The sequence below is a fragment of the Manis javanica genome, chromosome 17, assembly GCF_040802235.1.
Source record: "Manis javanica isolate MJ-LG chromosome 17, MJ_LKY, whole genome shotgun sequence".
NCBI classification, from domain to species: Eukaryota; Metazoa; Chordata; class Mammalia; order Pholidota; family Manidae; genus Manis; species Manis javanica.
In genome coordinates this window covers 33,040,734-33,054,508 of record NC_133172.1, presented here as the reverse complement: position 1 = coordinate 33,054,508, position 13,775 = coordinate 33,040,734, and the positions used below count along the sequence as shown (strand labels likewise).

General features: G+C 43.7%; 1 long non-coding RNA gene across 1 annotated transcript in view; it reads right to left on the bottom strand.

The window, feature by feature from the left end:
- Nucleotides 1–13,775, bottom strand: part of LOC108406109 (uncharacterized) — a 192,197-nt gene that overhangs the window by 3,743 nt on the left and 174,679 nt on the right. The window contains exon 3 of the long non-coding RNA XR_012127030.1: nt 3,941–4,108. This is a non-coding gene — a long non-coding RNA (uncharacterized lncRNA). The remainder of the gene's footprint in view (nt 1–3,940; nt 4,109–13,775) is intronic.

Genomic DNA, 13,775 nt, shown 5'->3' with positions numbered 1-13,775 from the left:
GGCAACTGTCAAACTTCTCTGCCACCAGATAGTTGTTCCTCAAAAGTGAGGCTATGCCTCATTCATCTGTATAGTGCCTGCAGCTCTCAGCTGAATGGCACATATGGGTGTACACTCAATAGAGTGTTTGGGAATTTAAGTAGAGGTATAGACCATAAGGGGAACGTTGGTCTCCGTATACATGCACCCCACAGAGGAAGTTGTAATATGCCACAAAACTTTCATCAGAAGATCACAGATAATGTATGTTTCAGAAAGTATGTTTCAAAAATTTGCATACTTGAGAAGAAGGAAAGCTTGATATTAAGAGCAATAATTTATCTTGTACAAAACATTTCCAAATAAATAGTTTAACCTCTCTGCAGCTCTGTTTCTTCATCTGCAAAATGGGATAATATTAATCACTTTCCTTTCTGCCTTGGGACCCAATGAAACAATATATGCAAAAATCAGACTCAGATATTTACTACAAACTGTATAGTGCCAGACAAAAAGTAGACATTGCTATCACACATTCATAGCTAAAAAAACACCATATTTAGACTGAACAAGACCTGCCAGACTCCCTGGGGACAAAGAATTGGTGTGATGGGGTGATTCCATTTGAGGCCCGAAGGCTTTTTCTACTGGTATAAGCAAAGTGACCCAATTTATCACAGCAAATAGGCACAGTAAAGTTACATTAACCCTAAAAGGAGATTAGCTAAAATAAAGAATAAAATATGGATTGTGAGCCTGATTCCCAGAAATCACAAAAGGCCATCAGCTAGAGAGATGACAAAGAATAAGACTCAGCAAGACTTGGAAGCAAAAACCACCAAAGAGAATGTGCTGGCTGATGCCCACTACAATCTGGGGGACACAGAGCATGACGGAGGAGGACCGGACAGCGGCTGGCCAGCCAGCTACGGACAGCAGGGACACCAGTTGGAGCAACCTGCGAGACTTGGGACTTTTTTCCTATGGCAAATATTCTCTTTTTCTGACTCATCATTCTCCTTCCACTCCTGCTTCCCTGTGGCCAATGTCCCATAAAGCAGCCATGGAGACCTTAAAAGAAAACAAGAAGCAAACTCTTACTTCCATATTGCATAAAACTTCTAAGCATTTCCTATCACAATTAGAATAACATCCTGATTCCTTACTGGGTCTAGAAGCTCCAAATGGTCTGGCCCCTGCCGTATCATGTCTTTCTCTGCCTAACCCAGCAGCTGCACCAGCCTCTCCTTAGTTCTTTGAACACAGCAGGCTCATCTCTGCCTCCAGACCCTCATACCTGCTGTTCCCTCTGCCTGGGATGCTGTTAATGAGGACTCTGCACTGCTCATTTCTTTCTGTCATTTACATCTTAGATCAGTGCCACCTTCTGAGATCAGATTTGCGGTCAGGCCTTATCTGACCACCTAATCTAATATTGCCCACCCCCCATATGACTCTCTTCCATTTTTAGTCTTACTAAAGACTAAATATCAGTCATCATCACCTGAAATAATGGATTTAATTCATTATATGTATATACATAAATATGTACATATATACATACACATGTGTACACATATAAGTATATACAAACATGTATGTATACATTCACATATGTATAGCTTTTTCCCAGACTAAAAGCCAACTTTCCTGAATGTTGGGCCCTTATTCTTGTCTTTTTCACCTCCTCTAAGAGAGGGTAGACAGGCACCAGGGCAAAGTCCATTCTCCTGCCTGCAGACAGAACTGTGCCTGAGCAATTTCTGATGGAGAGTCTTCCTTTATAAATGCCTGTGGATAGGTATATTGAGCAGAACAAGACCCACCAGACAGGAAGTTCCATCCCAGTATTTACTATTTCTCTGCCTTGCAAAGTAGAAATTAGGAGAAAGTCTTATTATATGGCAACTATAACAAGTTTCAAGTCTAGATTACTGGTGTCTGCCTGTAGTGCTGTATCGAACAATTTTAGGTTGTTATGAGCTCTTTTTTTAAAATAAAAACAATCCTGGGGTTGATTAGTGGTGTCTGCATGGGCAGAGGATAGATGATCAGTGGTCTTATGGATCTGAATCTCCTAAAATCATCATGTTTCCTTCTGACCAACATCTATACCATGCTGCCTGCTTTGGTGCTATCACCAAAAGATTGTAGATGGAAGTGTTGGATCACGGCTCTTTCTATACCTCACAATGAAATACTTTTACTAGCCCTTATTTTCCCTAATAATATATTTAAACTGCTAGGTACCATACCTCCCCATCCATGAATGTTATTTTCCTAGTTGGATCTTAGGTCTCCAAGGATATTTCTAAAGGTTCAAGGCTTCATCTATAGGTTGGTATATGTCTCTTCCTGGACTCGTATTTCCAACATCTTCCTAAACATGTCAACCTGGAAGCTGGGCAATTCAAACTCAAGATACAAAACTCTACCTTATTATTAGCTCTCAGAATACTCAAAGCCACTTTGCTTCCTGTCTTCTTTAGCTACTCAATAAATATGTCTTTACTATGTGCCATATACCTTTCTAGGATCTGGGCCACCAAAGTGGACAGTGCTGAAGATGTCCCTGCTCTCCTAGATAAGTTTACCAGATTATTCACCTGCAAGAGGCACCGATTATGTTGTACTCTCTGAGGCTAGTGCCTTTGGAGTTGTGCGACATGAAGTTCCTTTTCACAGAATCTAATTTCTAGAGGGAAAGATAGGAAATAAGTTTGTGTACACTAAATAGAAAAAACCTTTTCAGGTAGTGACAAGTTGTGTAGAAAACAGAGTGATATGAAAAAATCAATAGATGCAGAATATGAAGTGATGTAGTAGGGAGAGAGTAGCATTGGTCCACAATGGAAGGGAGCACCAGGGCAGGGAAGACAACTTTGAGGAAATGGCATGAACGGAGACCCAAATCATGACAAGGAGTCAGCCATGCGGGGACTGGGGCACAGCCTTTCACACAAAGAGGGCAACAGGTGCAACAACCAGGAGGCAGCAGCAAGCCTGAGCACTCAAGAAATAGAACAGAGAGCCCTGTGTTTGGGAGAAGTAAGGAGACAGTGGCAGGAGATGTGCTCTAAAAGCAGGGGCCACATCAAAGTGAATCCTGGAAACCATGACAAGGAAGTGGCTTCTGTCCCAGGCCTGTGGGTATCCACTGAGGTCTTCAGCAGGGAGTTGCAATTTCGCTGTCTAAGCTGGCATTCCCCATTCACTCAGTTACTCAACCTAGAAATCTAGGTCTCTTGCTCTTCATCGGGCTGGTCACCAAGCATTGTTTATTTTCTCCCTTAAATATCTCTCAACTTCTCGCCTTTCATTCCCTCACCAAGGCCCTGGTCATGTCTTACCTAAACTTTCCCAGGAGGCTCCTCGGGGGCCTCCCTGCCCCACCTTCCTAGGAGTCTCTGTTGTTGACATTGCCACCCAACGTGAAGTCCCCTGCCTAGAAATCTTGGGTTGGTTAGGACTGAGCACTAGTTAGGGTTCAAATCTCAGCATGGCTCCTGACTTTTGGACATCCTCCCGTCTCTAACACACCTCCTGCTTGGAGACTTATTGAACTCCTTGCTCTGTATGAAACGTTCTTTAGGTGCCCGTATTTATATATTCTCTTTCACCTCCCTGGAATGCTATTCTCCATTTGGCCAATATCTATCCACCTTTTAAGATCCATTTCAGATGCTACCTCTTCCGAGAAGCCTTCCCTGGTTTCATCATGCACAACTCTGCATTGATTCAGCATTCTGAGTACATGTCTTCCACAGCATTTGCCAAGTTGGGTTTGAAGCTTTCTGGGCACAGGGCCAATGCCTTCACTCTCTGAAGCTCCTGAGAGCAGAGATCATAGCTTGTATTTCTAAGAATGGCAGCACCAGACAGATGCCCAAGAAATACTGACCTTAAGCAAGGCATTCTATGACCCACAGAGACCCATAAAGACAGGAAGGAAGACACGTACCATTCTGTACAGCATCTTGGAGTGACCGTCACTGGCTACAGCAGCCAGCAGCCACAGCTCTTCAGATGCTGGCTTCCAAGCTGTTCAACTGCCAATTTGGGATCCAGGCAAGGAGGATATGCTGTCCCTCTTTCCTGGCATCTCCGGAATCCATCAAGTTAAATCAGTCTGCAAAAACAACACGAAAAGGACTAGATAATTTGTAACTAGTCATCAGACCACTTGTCAAGTCAAGTTAATGACAAGGTTACTTAAACAGCACACATCCGGCTAGACAGACACAAGCGTCACACAAACACAGATGGCTGACAGCAACCAACCATAGTCAGAAAAAGAAGAAAAAAGTAAGTGTAAGGCCATACATACAATCAGACCCAGGAACATTCCTAAATAGATATTCAGGGAGAATCTAAATGAAGTAGCCAGCACAACCAGAAATAGTAGTCTACATTTTCAAATTTCTACCATTTTTCATGTTTATAGCCTACACAAAGCACCACCTAGAACTGAGTGAATGCTTATTAGCAAATGATGATTATTTATATTATAATAATAGTCAATATTAACTCAATAAGAGCCTGGGAAGAATAACAAAAATGAAAATATGATACCTGGTCTCAATATGCTTAAATCGAACAGGGTAGGAGAGAAATTGATACGAAGTCTTATTGTTTGAAAAAGATATTGAGGAGGATCCAACCAACCCTTCCATCCTTGTGGTGGGATGGGGAAACTGAGGCCCAGATTGAGAAAGGGACTGGCTTATGGTCAGTTTGTTAGTAGCAAGATGTGGGGAAGTTGGGGTTCCTATGGCCAGGATCCTCACTGAACTTAAACCACCTGATGATGTAACTGGCGTGTTGCTAGGCTACCGCCTCCACACCTTTAGGCAATAAGCTATTATTGCGCTATATAGAGAGCTCGGCCCAGTGCTCTGGGCGGAGGCAGAGACGACCTGATGCAGGGAGAACAAGCTGGGGTAATAAACCCTTTCACCCCAAAGAACGTTTCACTGTCAACTTTTTTGGTCACATTGAATCCATAGCAAACTTGCCTGGTGCTGAAACCCATTGGCAAGACAAAGATGAAGACTAGAATCTATGCATGCATGTTACCCCAAAACAAGGTGGACCAGGCAGGGAGCCTGCAGGTGCATTTGGAGAAGCAGCCTGAGAACAAAGCCCAGAAGATGGAGAGATTTATTCCACCTGGAGTCAGGAAAAGGCTGCTTGGGGGAGAAAGCATGTGACCAGGGCCTTGTGGGATGGAGAGGATTCTGACAAATTTGAAGGATGGCTACTCCAGGGCACAGGGCCGGGTGAATCAGAGCACAGGAGGAGCAAAAAGAAATATGGTTCTGGACCCCAAGAACGTGCTCCATGTGTTATCTGGCCAGATGAATCAATGCATGGAGGCATCAGTTTCCCAGCCTGCTGAAATGGACCTTCATCCTAACTACATCATCATTTGCTTGGACTTTGTAATTGTCTCCACTTTTAGCCCTTACAGTACATTTGTTACCTTCCAGCCCACGTGATCTTTTAAAAATATAAATTAGGTTACTTTTTTTTCTTTGTGTTAAAATTCCCAATTGTTTTCCCCTGTGTTTAGAATAAACCCCAGTTCCTTTTAATTGCCTGTAATATTTGATGTAATATGATAGCTCTGAGCCTGGACTCCACTTACTCAAATATCTCATCACTCATTACATTCCAGTCCCTCTAAACCTTCTTCCTGCTCCTTAGGTATGTAAAGCTTTTCATCTCAGGGCCTTTGCATTCACTACTTCCTCAGCACAGAAATCTTTATCTACAGATCTTCACAGGGCTGTCTCCTTCTTAGTTCAGCTCAAATGTCATCTATTCAGTGAAGCCATTTCCTTATTTCCACGTTGTCAACTTCTCCCTTCCAACATCCCAGTCATTCTGCACCACGTTATTCTGTTCTGTTTTTTTCTTGGGACACATCAGGCTGCAGTGTGACTCCATGAACTATTTCAGGGAGATGGATTATTCAGTAAGTGGTGCTGAGGCCATTTATTATACACATGGACAAGAAAATAAAAGTAGAACCCTACCTCATACCATACACCAAAATCAATTCCAGGTACATCAACCCCCTAAATGTAAAAAGCAAAACTTTAAAACTTCTTGAAGAAAATGAAGTAAAATGTCTTCATGACCACCTGAGTGGGCACAATTTTTTTATGTAAGACCAAAATAATAATAATAATAATAATAATAATAATAATAATAATAATAATAACCACCACCACAGAGCATTAACAAGCATTTCTACATTAAATGTAAGAACTTCTGCTCATCAAAAATCAACACAGAGAGTGAGGGGAAAATACTACAAACTGGCATAATCCATTTTCCAGACAATTGATCAATAATCAATCAATAAAAGTTTAGCATTTAGAATATTTAAAGAACTCTGAAAATTAAGGCAAAAAAAGAACAATTGAATAGAATTAGGCAAAAGACATGGAAAGGAACTTCACAGGAAGAAACATAAATGGCCAATGGGCAGCTGAAAATGGACCATGTGCTAAGCCTTACTTATAAACAGGAAGAGAGAAATTAATACTAAAGTGAAAAATCTCTTCATACCCACTACATTGGCAAAATATTAAAATCTGACAATATCAAGTTCTGGTGAGGATGTGAGGTGGTGGAAACTCAGACATCAATGTGTGAGCATTGGTAAAAATAGCCACTTCAGAAAAACAATTTGGCATTATCTATAAGATTAGGAAGGTATATATGGTAGGATGTAAAAATTTGACTCATGGTCTGTACCTAGAGAAACCCACAAGTATGTATTCTCAGGGATGTCTGCGAATATTTGTAACAGTAACAGTTTTGTTTAAAATTGCTCAAATAGGAAATAACCTAATGCCTATATACAGAAGAGTGGATAAATAAATGATGGAGTATTTGTAAAATGAAATAATAAACAGCAACAAAAATGAATAAGCTATAGCTACATGCATCGACAAGGATGAAATCTAGAGCATAAAGCTGAATAAATACAAATTGTAGAAGACATACCAAATAATCCTGTTTTCATAGAATACATAGAGAAGGAAAATTTAAAACTCTATTGTTTAGAAATGTATTCATATGTGATCAACTATAAAGAACAGCAAGGAATTATGTTTTTCAAAATTAGAAGAAATAAAATGATATCACAATCACATGAAAGGGAAGGAAGTGGGTTGAGTAGAGATGCAACGAGACTGTCCATGAGTTGACAACTGTAGGAGCTGGGTGATGTCCATGTGGCCTCACTGTACATTATCTCTGCTTTGGTATGTGCTTGAAATGTCCCACCATTTAAAATGATCTGGTTACTTATTTATAGGTGTGTACATATGTATATATACACTGTGGTTAATTCTGTGGGAGTGCGGAGGCCAGGGCATGAGATCAGAGGGAAGCACACAGGTTGGGAGATGCAGCCATACTGGCCACTTTCTAGTTCTTCATGTGAGTGGTGGTAAGTGCATGGTGTTTATTATTAGTATGCTTCACAACTAAATAGGTGTTATATATATTGTGCATATACTATGTTTTATAATTTTAAAAATAAGAAAAAAAGAGACATAGCAAGAGTGAGATGATTGAGCCCAGCCTTCAATTTCCAAACTTTGACAGTTATAGGTTTCTCCCCAATCTACAGATGAGAAAACTGAGTCTCCAAATGGCTATATGCCTAATGCAGCACAGACACAGGCGCCTATGAAAGGAAATCAGGACGAGGTGGGAGCTAAGAAGAGGCAGGGAGGGGCGGTCGCCAGGGAACCAGAGCTCTGGCTCCAGGGCAGGGGTGAGTCTCAGAAGAGGGACATTTGGAATGCTATCTATGGCCACAGTACCCAAAGCTATCAGGACACACAGCAACTGCAGCCTCATACGTGGGTGCCATCCCCAAGTGGGTCATCTCTATTTCTGCCTGTTCTCTGTACATATACCTCAGAATGCCCCAGCCTGCGGTGAGCCTGAGAGCCTATTACCACAGGGTCTGGGCACGCAGGTGGAGAGAGCAAGCTAACTTGCAAATGACTGTAAGAAAACCCTGCCCGCAGTTGGTTATAGGCTTTGCTTGCTGTAGGTTCTACAAATGAGCATGATTATGTTCTAAATACCCAGCTCCTCTTCCCACCACCCCAGAAACACCCGCTGAGTAACTTGCATGTATGCAGATAGCCTTTGCTCCCTCACCCTTTGCCTCCTGGTTTTTAACTGTTCTCACAAAGGCCCACCCACCCCAATGACTTGAAGCATCTCATTGGCCGTCACAAAGGCAAAGGAACCCCAGGTTACAGCCACCATTCAGCCTCAACTCTCCCCCATTGTGCCAGCCACGGCAGTGGTCTCAGAGCCGTCGGGGGTCTTACATATCTCATATGTGCAGCAAAGTGGGGGAACAATGTGACAAATTATGAACAAGCTCAGAGCCGAGTCTGTGGAATTCTTTCCTTTGTGAGCCTCCATCACGTGTCAGCTAGGCTGCTGGGCTGAGCGGGGGACACGGGGGTGGGGGACATGCCAGCAGCCAGAGGCCAGGCCAGTGCTTGAAAAACTTTTCACACTTGAGAACACTGCTCCTTCTTGGCTTGTATGGAGTCACTCTACCTCTGTCTCTCTGTCTCTCTCTCCCTCTCCCTTTCTCTGTCTGGCTGTCCCCTGCCGCCTTTCCCCAGCTGTCCCCTGCTCACTCTCTCTGGCTCTCTGGCTCTCTCTCCTACTCCATTTCTCTCTGTGTGTCTCTATCTCAGGGCTTGGAAGGGAAAAGAAAATTATCTGACCCTACTCTTTTCTGGTAGGTCTAAATATTTGGTCAATACTATCCTTGCTAAAGAAAACAAAGACCCCAGCAAAGTGGCAGGTCCCTTCTCCCAAGACCCAAAGGCAAAAAAGCTCCAGAGGGTGGTCTTGCTTGTCCCTAACACTTCCTGGTCTTGAAGAGCCTGCCTTTTCTTAACCTCCAGGTGTCTTGATTTCTCATCTGCAAAGCATTATGACAAGAAGGGCACCTACCTCATAGTGAATGTCTCTGAGGAGCTTAGGACAGCGCCTGGTACCTGGAGCACCCTCAACATGTGTGTTGCTGTTATTGGCACTATTTACAGAACACGAGCAGCAATATCCACCCTGTGACCATCTGACCGTTCTCCTTCCTCGCCCTTGCCCCCCGCCTCTTCTCGGTGGGTTTTCTGTAAGAAGGCCCACCCCTGATGCTTCTTTCATATCCCAAAGTGCCCACAGAAGGCAGGGCTCAGGGACTCTCAGCAAGCATTTGTCTCCTAACTGCCCAAGATGACCCGCCAAAGAAGACTCTCCCTCACTGGACTGGCATCAATTTCCTTGATGAAGGTGCTGCATAAACTGAGAAGCCTCATTCAAGTTAGTTTTCCAAGTTGGGTTAGGAGATTTAGACCATCTTTTCTCAGAATAACAAGAAGAAAGCATCCTTTACGTGCACAACTTGTGAAACACACGATTATCATTTTAGAGTTACAGACACAAACTCCTAAGGGTTGCCCCTTTTCTGAACACAGTTTCATCACTTTCTTCCTTCCTTCTTTTCTTCCTTCCTTTAATGTAGAATGAATAGAAGAAAGGAACACATCACTCTTTAAATTAAATTACAGTAGACATAGTTGTATGGCAGTTCACTGCCTTCTCCCTAAGTATCAAATGAATACTTGTGGGTTTGGGCAATAAGTACAATATCTTTCTTGGTGAGACCTTGAACGTTACCTGGGACATACATCTTAGGCTCTTTCAATGTAGCCAGTAGGGGTATCAGAGGTAACTGTGCACTTCAAAGACAGAACAGAGCATGCAGGGCAGGGATTGATAGAGAAATACTCACGGCTCATTTTATAGCAAACCGTGATATTGTGAATCCTACAACTTGCTTCATGCTTGGTTACTGAGCAGTATCAATGTGTTCTGCATTTGGGCTGTTTGATAAGGGGAAGAAAGTAGGTCCCGTCCTCAAGAGTGTCTCATCTCACTAGGAAACCAAGCCACGCACCTAGGAAAAAGGGCAGTAGTCATTAAAGGTGGACGATGATTCAATTCCCAGTAGACACTGGGACCATAAAGATGCTCAGCAAGGGAGTAGGGGGTGGTCATTTGTACTGAAGGCTTCAGGGAAGAGGAGGGACTCCACTTGGATCCGGAGGACGTTAGCATTTGGAGGGAGGAAGGGAAAGGGTGGGCAGCCCAGAGGGCTACTATTGTGACAGTTCAGCGCAGTTGCTTCCTTTGCTATTCCGTGGCTATGGTAGGCATCACTAATCAATCATCACTAATCAATCAAACCACTCTTCTCTCCTACCCCTAGTGCAGTCTAGGCTTCAGAATTCTTCTCAACACAGCATTCCAGGTAGGCTTTCCCAATTGTTTTGAGCTAGTTCATAAAATAAAACTTTTTGTCCTTTTGAGGGAGAAGTGAGATGCATAATAAACATATGGTCCGAGAGGACATATGGTGTGCAAGAGATTCAGGTCATGAGTGAAGGTTTCCTGCTGGCAATGAGTAATAGAGGCAGGTCGACAGGATGGCAGGATTAAGTGGGACCTTAACTTGCACATTATCTTTAAATAATGGGGAGGAAAGAGGGGGCAGGATTAGAAGTTATCACTACATTTCTGACAAATCACTCCATGTTTTAAGTGAATTGGGGCAAACTCTAAGTCACTCAGTGAGCTACTTACATACAGTGGTGCGCCATTCAGGGTGCTGCTGAGATGAGTTCACACATTTTACTGTAAGAATATTATGTCACAACCCAATGGCATTTATAGTATCCTTGAACAAAAACCAACAAGAAGTGTGGACAGGCAGGCAGACAGACCTGCCTCTGGAGAAAAATTTGGCAACTCTGTGGCAGCCCCTCACCAACCATTCACCCCACTTCCTGCTCTACAAAAGCAGGGAGGGTGATTTCTCAGCCGGAGAGCCTCGTTCTGTCTGTATCCGGGAGCTGCTCAGAGCCTTGGCTGCTGTCCACTGCCCAGCGCACCACAGTGCAGTCTGAGACTTGGAATGCAGTGCAGAATCTCACTTTGTTGGACTGTCTTCCCTTCCTTCCTCCCCTTTGCCAGGAAGCACCTCCTTATCCCCCATGTTCGATAAAACAATGCACGTTCACGGCCATTGAGATGCAGCCGGTACACAGGTGCTAATCCAAGGCGGAGGCCCAGCTATTGGCAATAGGACTTAGTTCCGTCTGAAGTGTACCCTCCATACTACAGATGGCTCTTTCCCCATCCCAAACAAAGCTCTCCTCACTAAAATATGATTGCCTTGATTTATTGCCATCTACAGATTCACAGAAGAAACGAAACCCTAAATGAAAGCGTCAATACTCTCAGGCACATGTGTATCCCAGAGACACCAATTTCGTCAGGCTACTTCCCTCCCACCCTCCACATTCCAAGGGAGATTATTAATTGTCCCCAGAAGAAGAGGCCAACGGAAAAGGAAGATCCCCAGTTGATATGCAAATCCTACAAGAAAAAAGCAAGTGCTTCTCTGCTTGCCAGACCAATGTGAGAAAGAAGTCTGGGCCACAACTTAGCAGTCATCACTTATGGAAGCACAGCTGCTGCCCTCACCTCTGGATAAGGATTTTGTTTTAGTTTAGGAAGACAAAGATGGCTTTTTTGTTTAGCTTGAAATTACGAGGTGTGTAACCTTTCCTTTCTCTTTTCCTCCCAAAGGAGGCTTTCACACCAAATTTTTGTTTCCCGACAAGGGAAGGAAAAATCATTGGCCTCCCCATGACACTGAGGCCCCCCCCTTCCACCCTAGCTTTTGTGTTTGCGGGAGGTTTGGGGCAGTACCCAGGCAAACAGCTTTCAGCAAGGTTACACGGCTAGTCACAGCTTCAAGGAAGAAATGTCTAACACCTAGTTCCCTTTTGCAGTTCAAAAGCCACTGTCACTGGGGTACACTGGTGGTTTTAAAAAAGGCTATAATTCATATGCAAACTAGAGGAGGATTTTCATGATTTCATAATAAAATGTTGAACCGCTTTGATCGTGAGTTGTAAGGAGGTGTGAAACAGCGCCTCGGAAACAGACAGATATTTGTGTAAGCATCCTTTATGTATTGCCAGTGCGGAATAATAACATATCAAAGCCCCAACTTACCTCATCTGCCTGGTACAGCCAAGGCATAAATAAAGGGGAACAATGGAATTACTATTACTCATTCTCTGAGAGCCAGCGACATCACTGTATCCTTTATAATTGCTGGCAAGAAGATTAATGTTTTGTTAAATATCAGAGCAAGGTCACAAGGGGGCTTGCAGGCCTGTCTAAACATCTAGTTTTTAAGCTCCTTCTCTCTCACTTGCTCTTCTTTTGAGGAAATGAACTTGTAGCATTTCCCCTAATTATGGTGATTTTTGCTTTTGAAAGCAGGCCTACATCATCCCCTCACACCAAGCACATTCACACACACACACACATGCACATCTCCCCCAAATGATATTTGGGGACAGGCTTGATTTAGCTGCAGCATATGGACAATGTTGTTACATGGCGACCTTGCCCTTTTAACCAATGTGGATAATTCATTGCCTGTCACTGCCGCCCGAAGCAAGGGGCTTGTGCTTAAGAGATCGACTTTATTGGGGTTCTCAGGGGGCTCCCTACTGAAGACTGCTATCATCGTTCACCACACTTCTGTTATGTTTAGCCTGTTCACCCGTCCATACAGATGTTTCCAACAGCAAACAGTTCATGACCCAGAAAGAGTCAAATATTTTGGCTTTCCCCAGCTTTCAGCACCTGTTCAAACCAAAAGGCCTTCAGAGCTCTATGCACAGATCAGAAGGCCCAGCCAGCAACTGGAGAGAGGCCATTTCATGGCTGGAGCCAACTTTGCTACTTGGTAGCAAACGCAGGCCCCTTCAGGCAATGACCCTTAACTCCCAGAGTGTCAGAGGAAGACACATGGCAGGTCCCACAGAAGGATCTGTCATCTGCATGCAGAGTCTCACATATATCTGTCACTTTGTCTCTACCATGTCAGAAGTGAACCCAGAAATTCCACATCTATCCCTCCATCCCTCCATTGTGTTACTCTACATTTTCCAGGGCAAGGCCATAGTTTTGGAATAACACCCGGCTTCAGTCATGTGCCATTTGTGCAATTTCTGCAGGCCTGTGATTGAGTTTAGAGGTTCTTCTGGATTGAATGATTGAGAATACCACCCTAGGGGTGGTGGAGGCTCTTCACATTTTCCCAAAGAGCACCAATGGCCACACTTAGATGTTTGGGATAAGTAAAACTGTCTTATAAATAATGCTACTTATAAAAAGTATGCAAGAAGAAGCACTAAGGAGAACCACTAGCCCCTGGCAGAATCTGAAAGGAAAAGTTGCTTTGGAGGTGGCAAAGGGGGGGCAGGGACCATCTCCTGCAGGGCCAGTCCTCTCACAACCCCCCACCCTGTGCCTGGGCAAGGGGGTTTTAAGTTTCAGATCTAATTTTAAGATTTGCTTATTTGTTTGTTTTTCTGCCTTGCAGGTCAAGGAAAAATTAGAAGTAAAAGAGACAGCTTGAAATGAAGGTGGGTGTCAGAGGCAACTAGATGTGAAGAGGAGGATGTCCTGACTTTGGGGACTTGCCTCAGCTTCACTAGTCTCAGTGACAGCCAGAGCAGGAGAGCCACAATTACCGTGTGCCCTCTTGTCTCAGCATAAAACAAAAGCAATGATGTTCCACCTAATACAGGTGCTTATGCCTCATGTATACTACAGGCCCTCAACATATGTGCCCTGAATCAGTAAGTGGCTGGCTG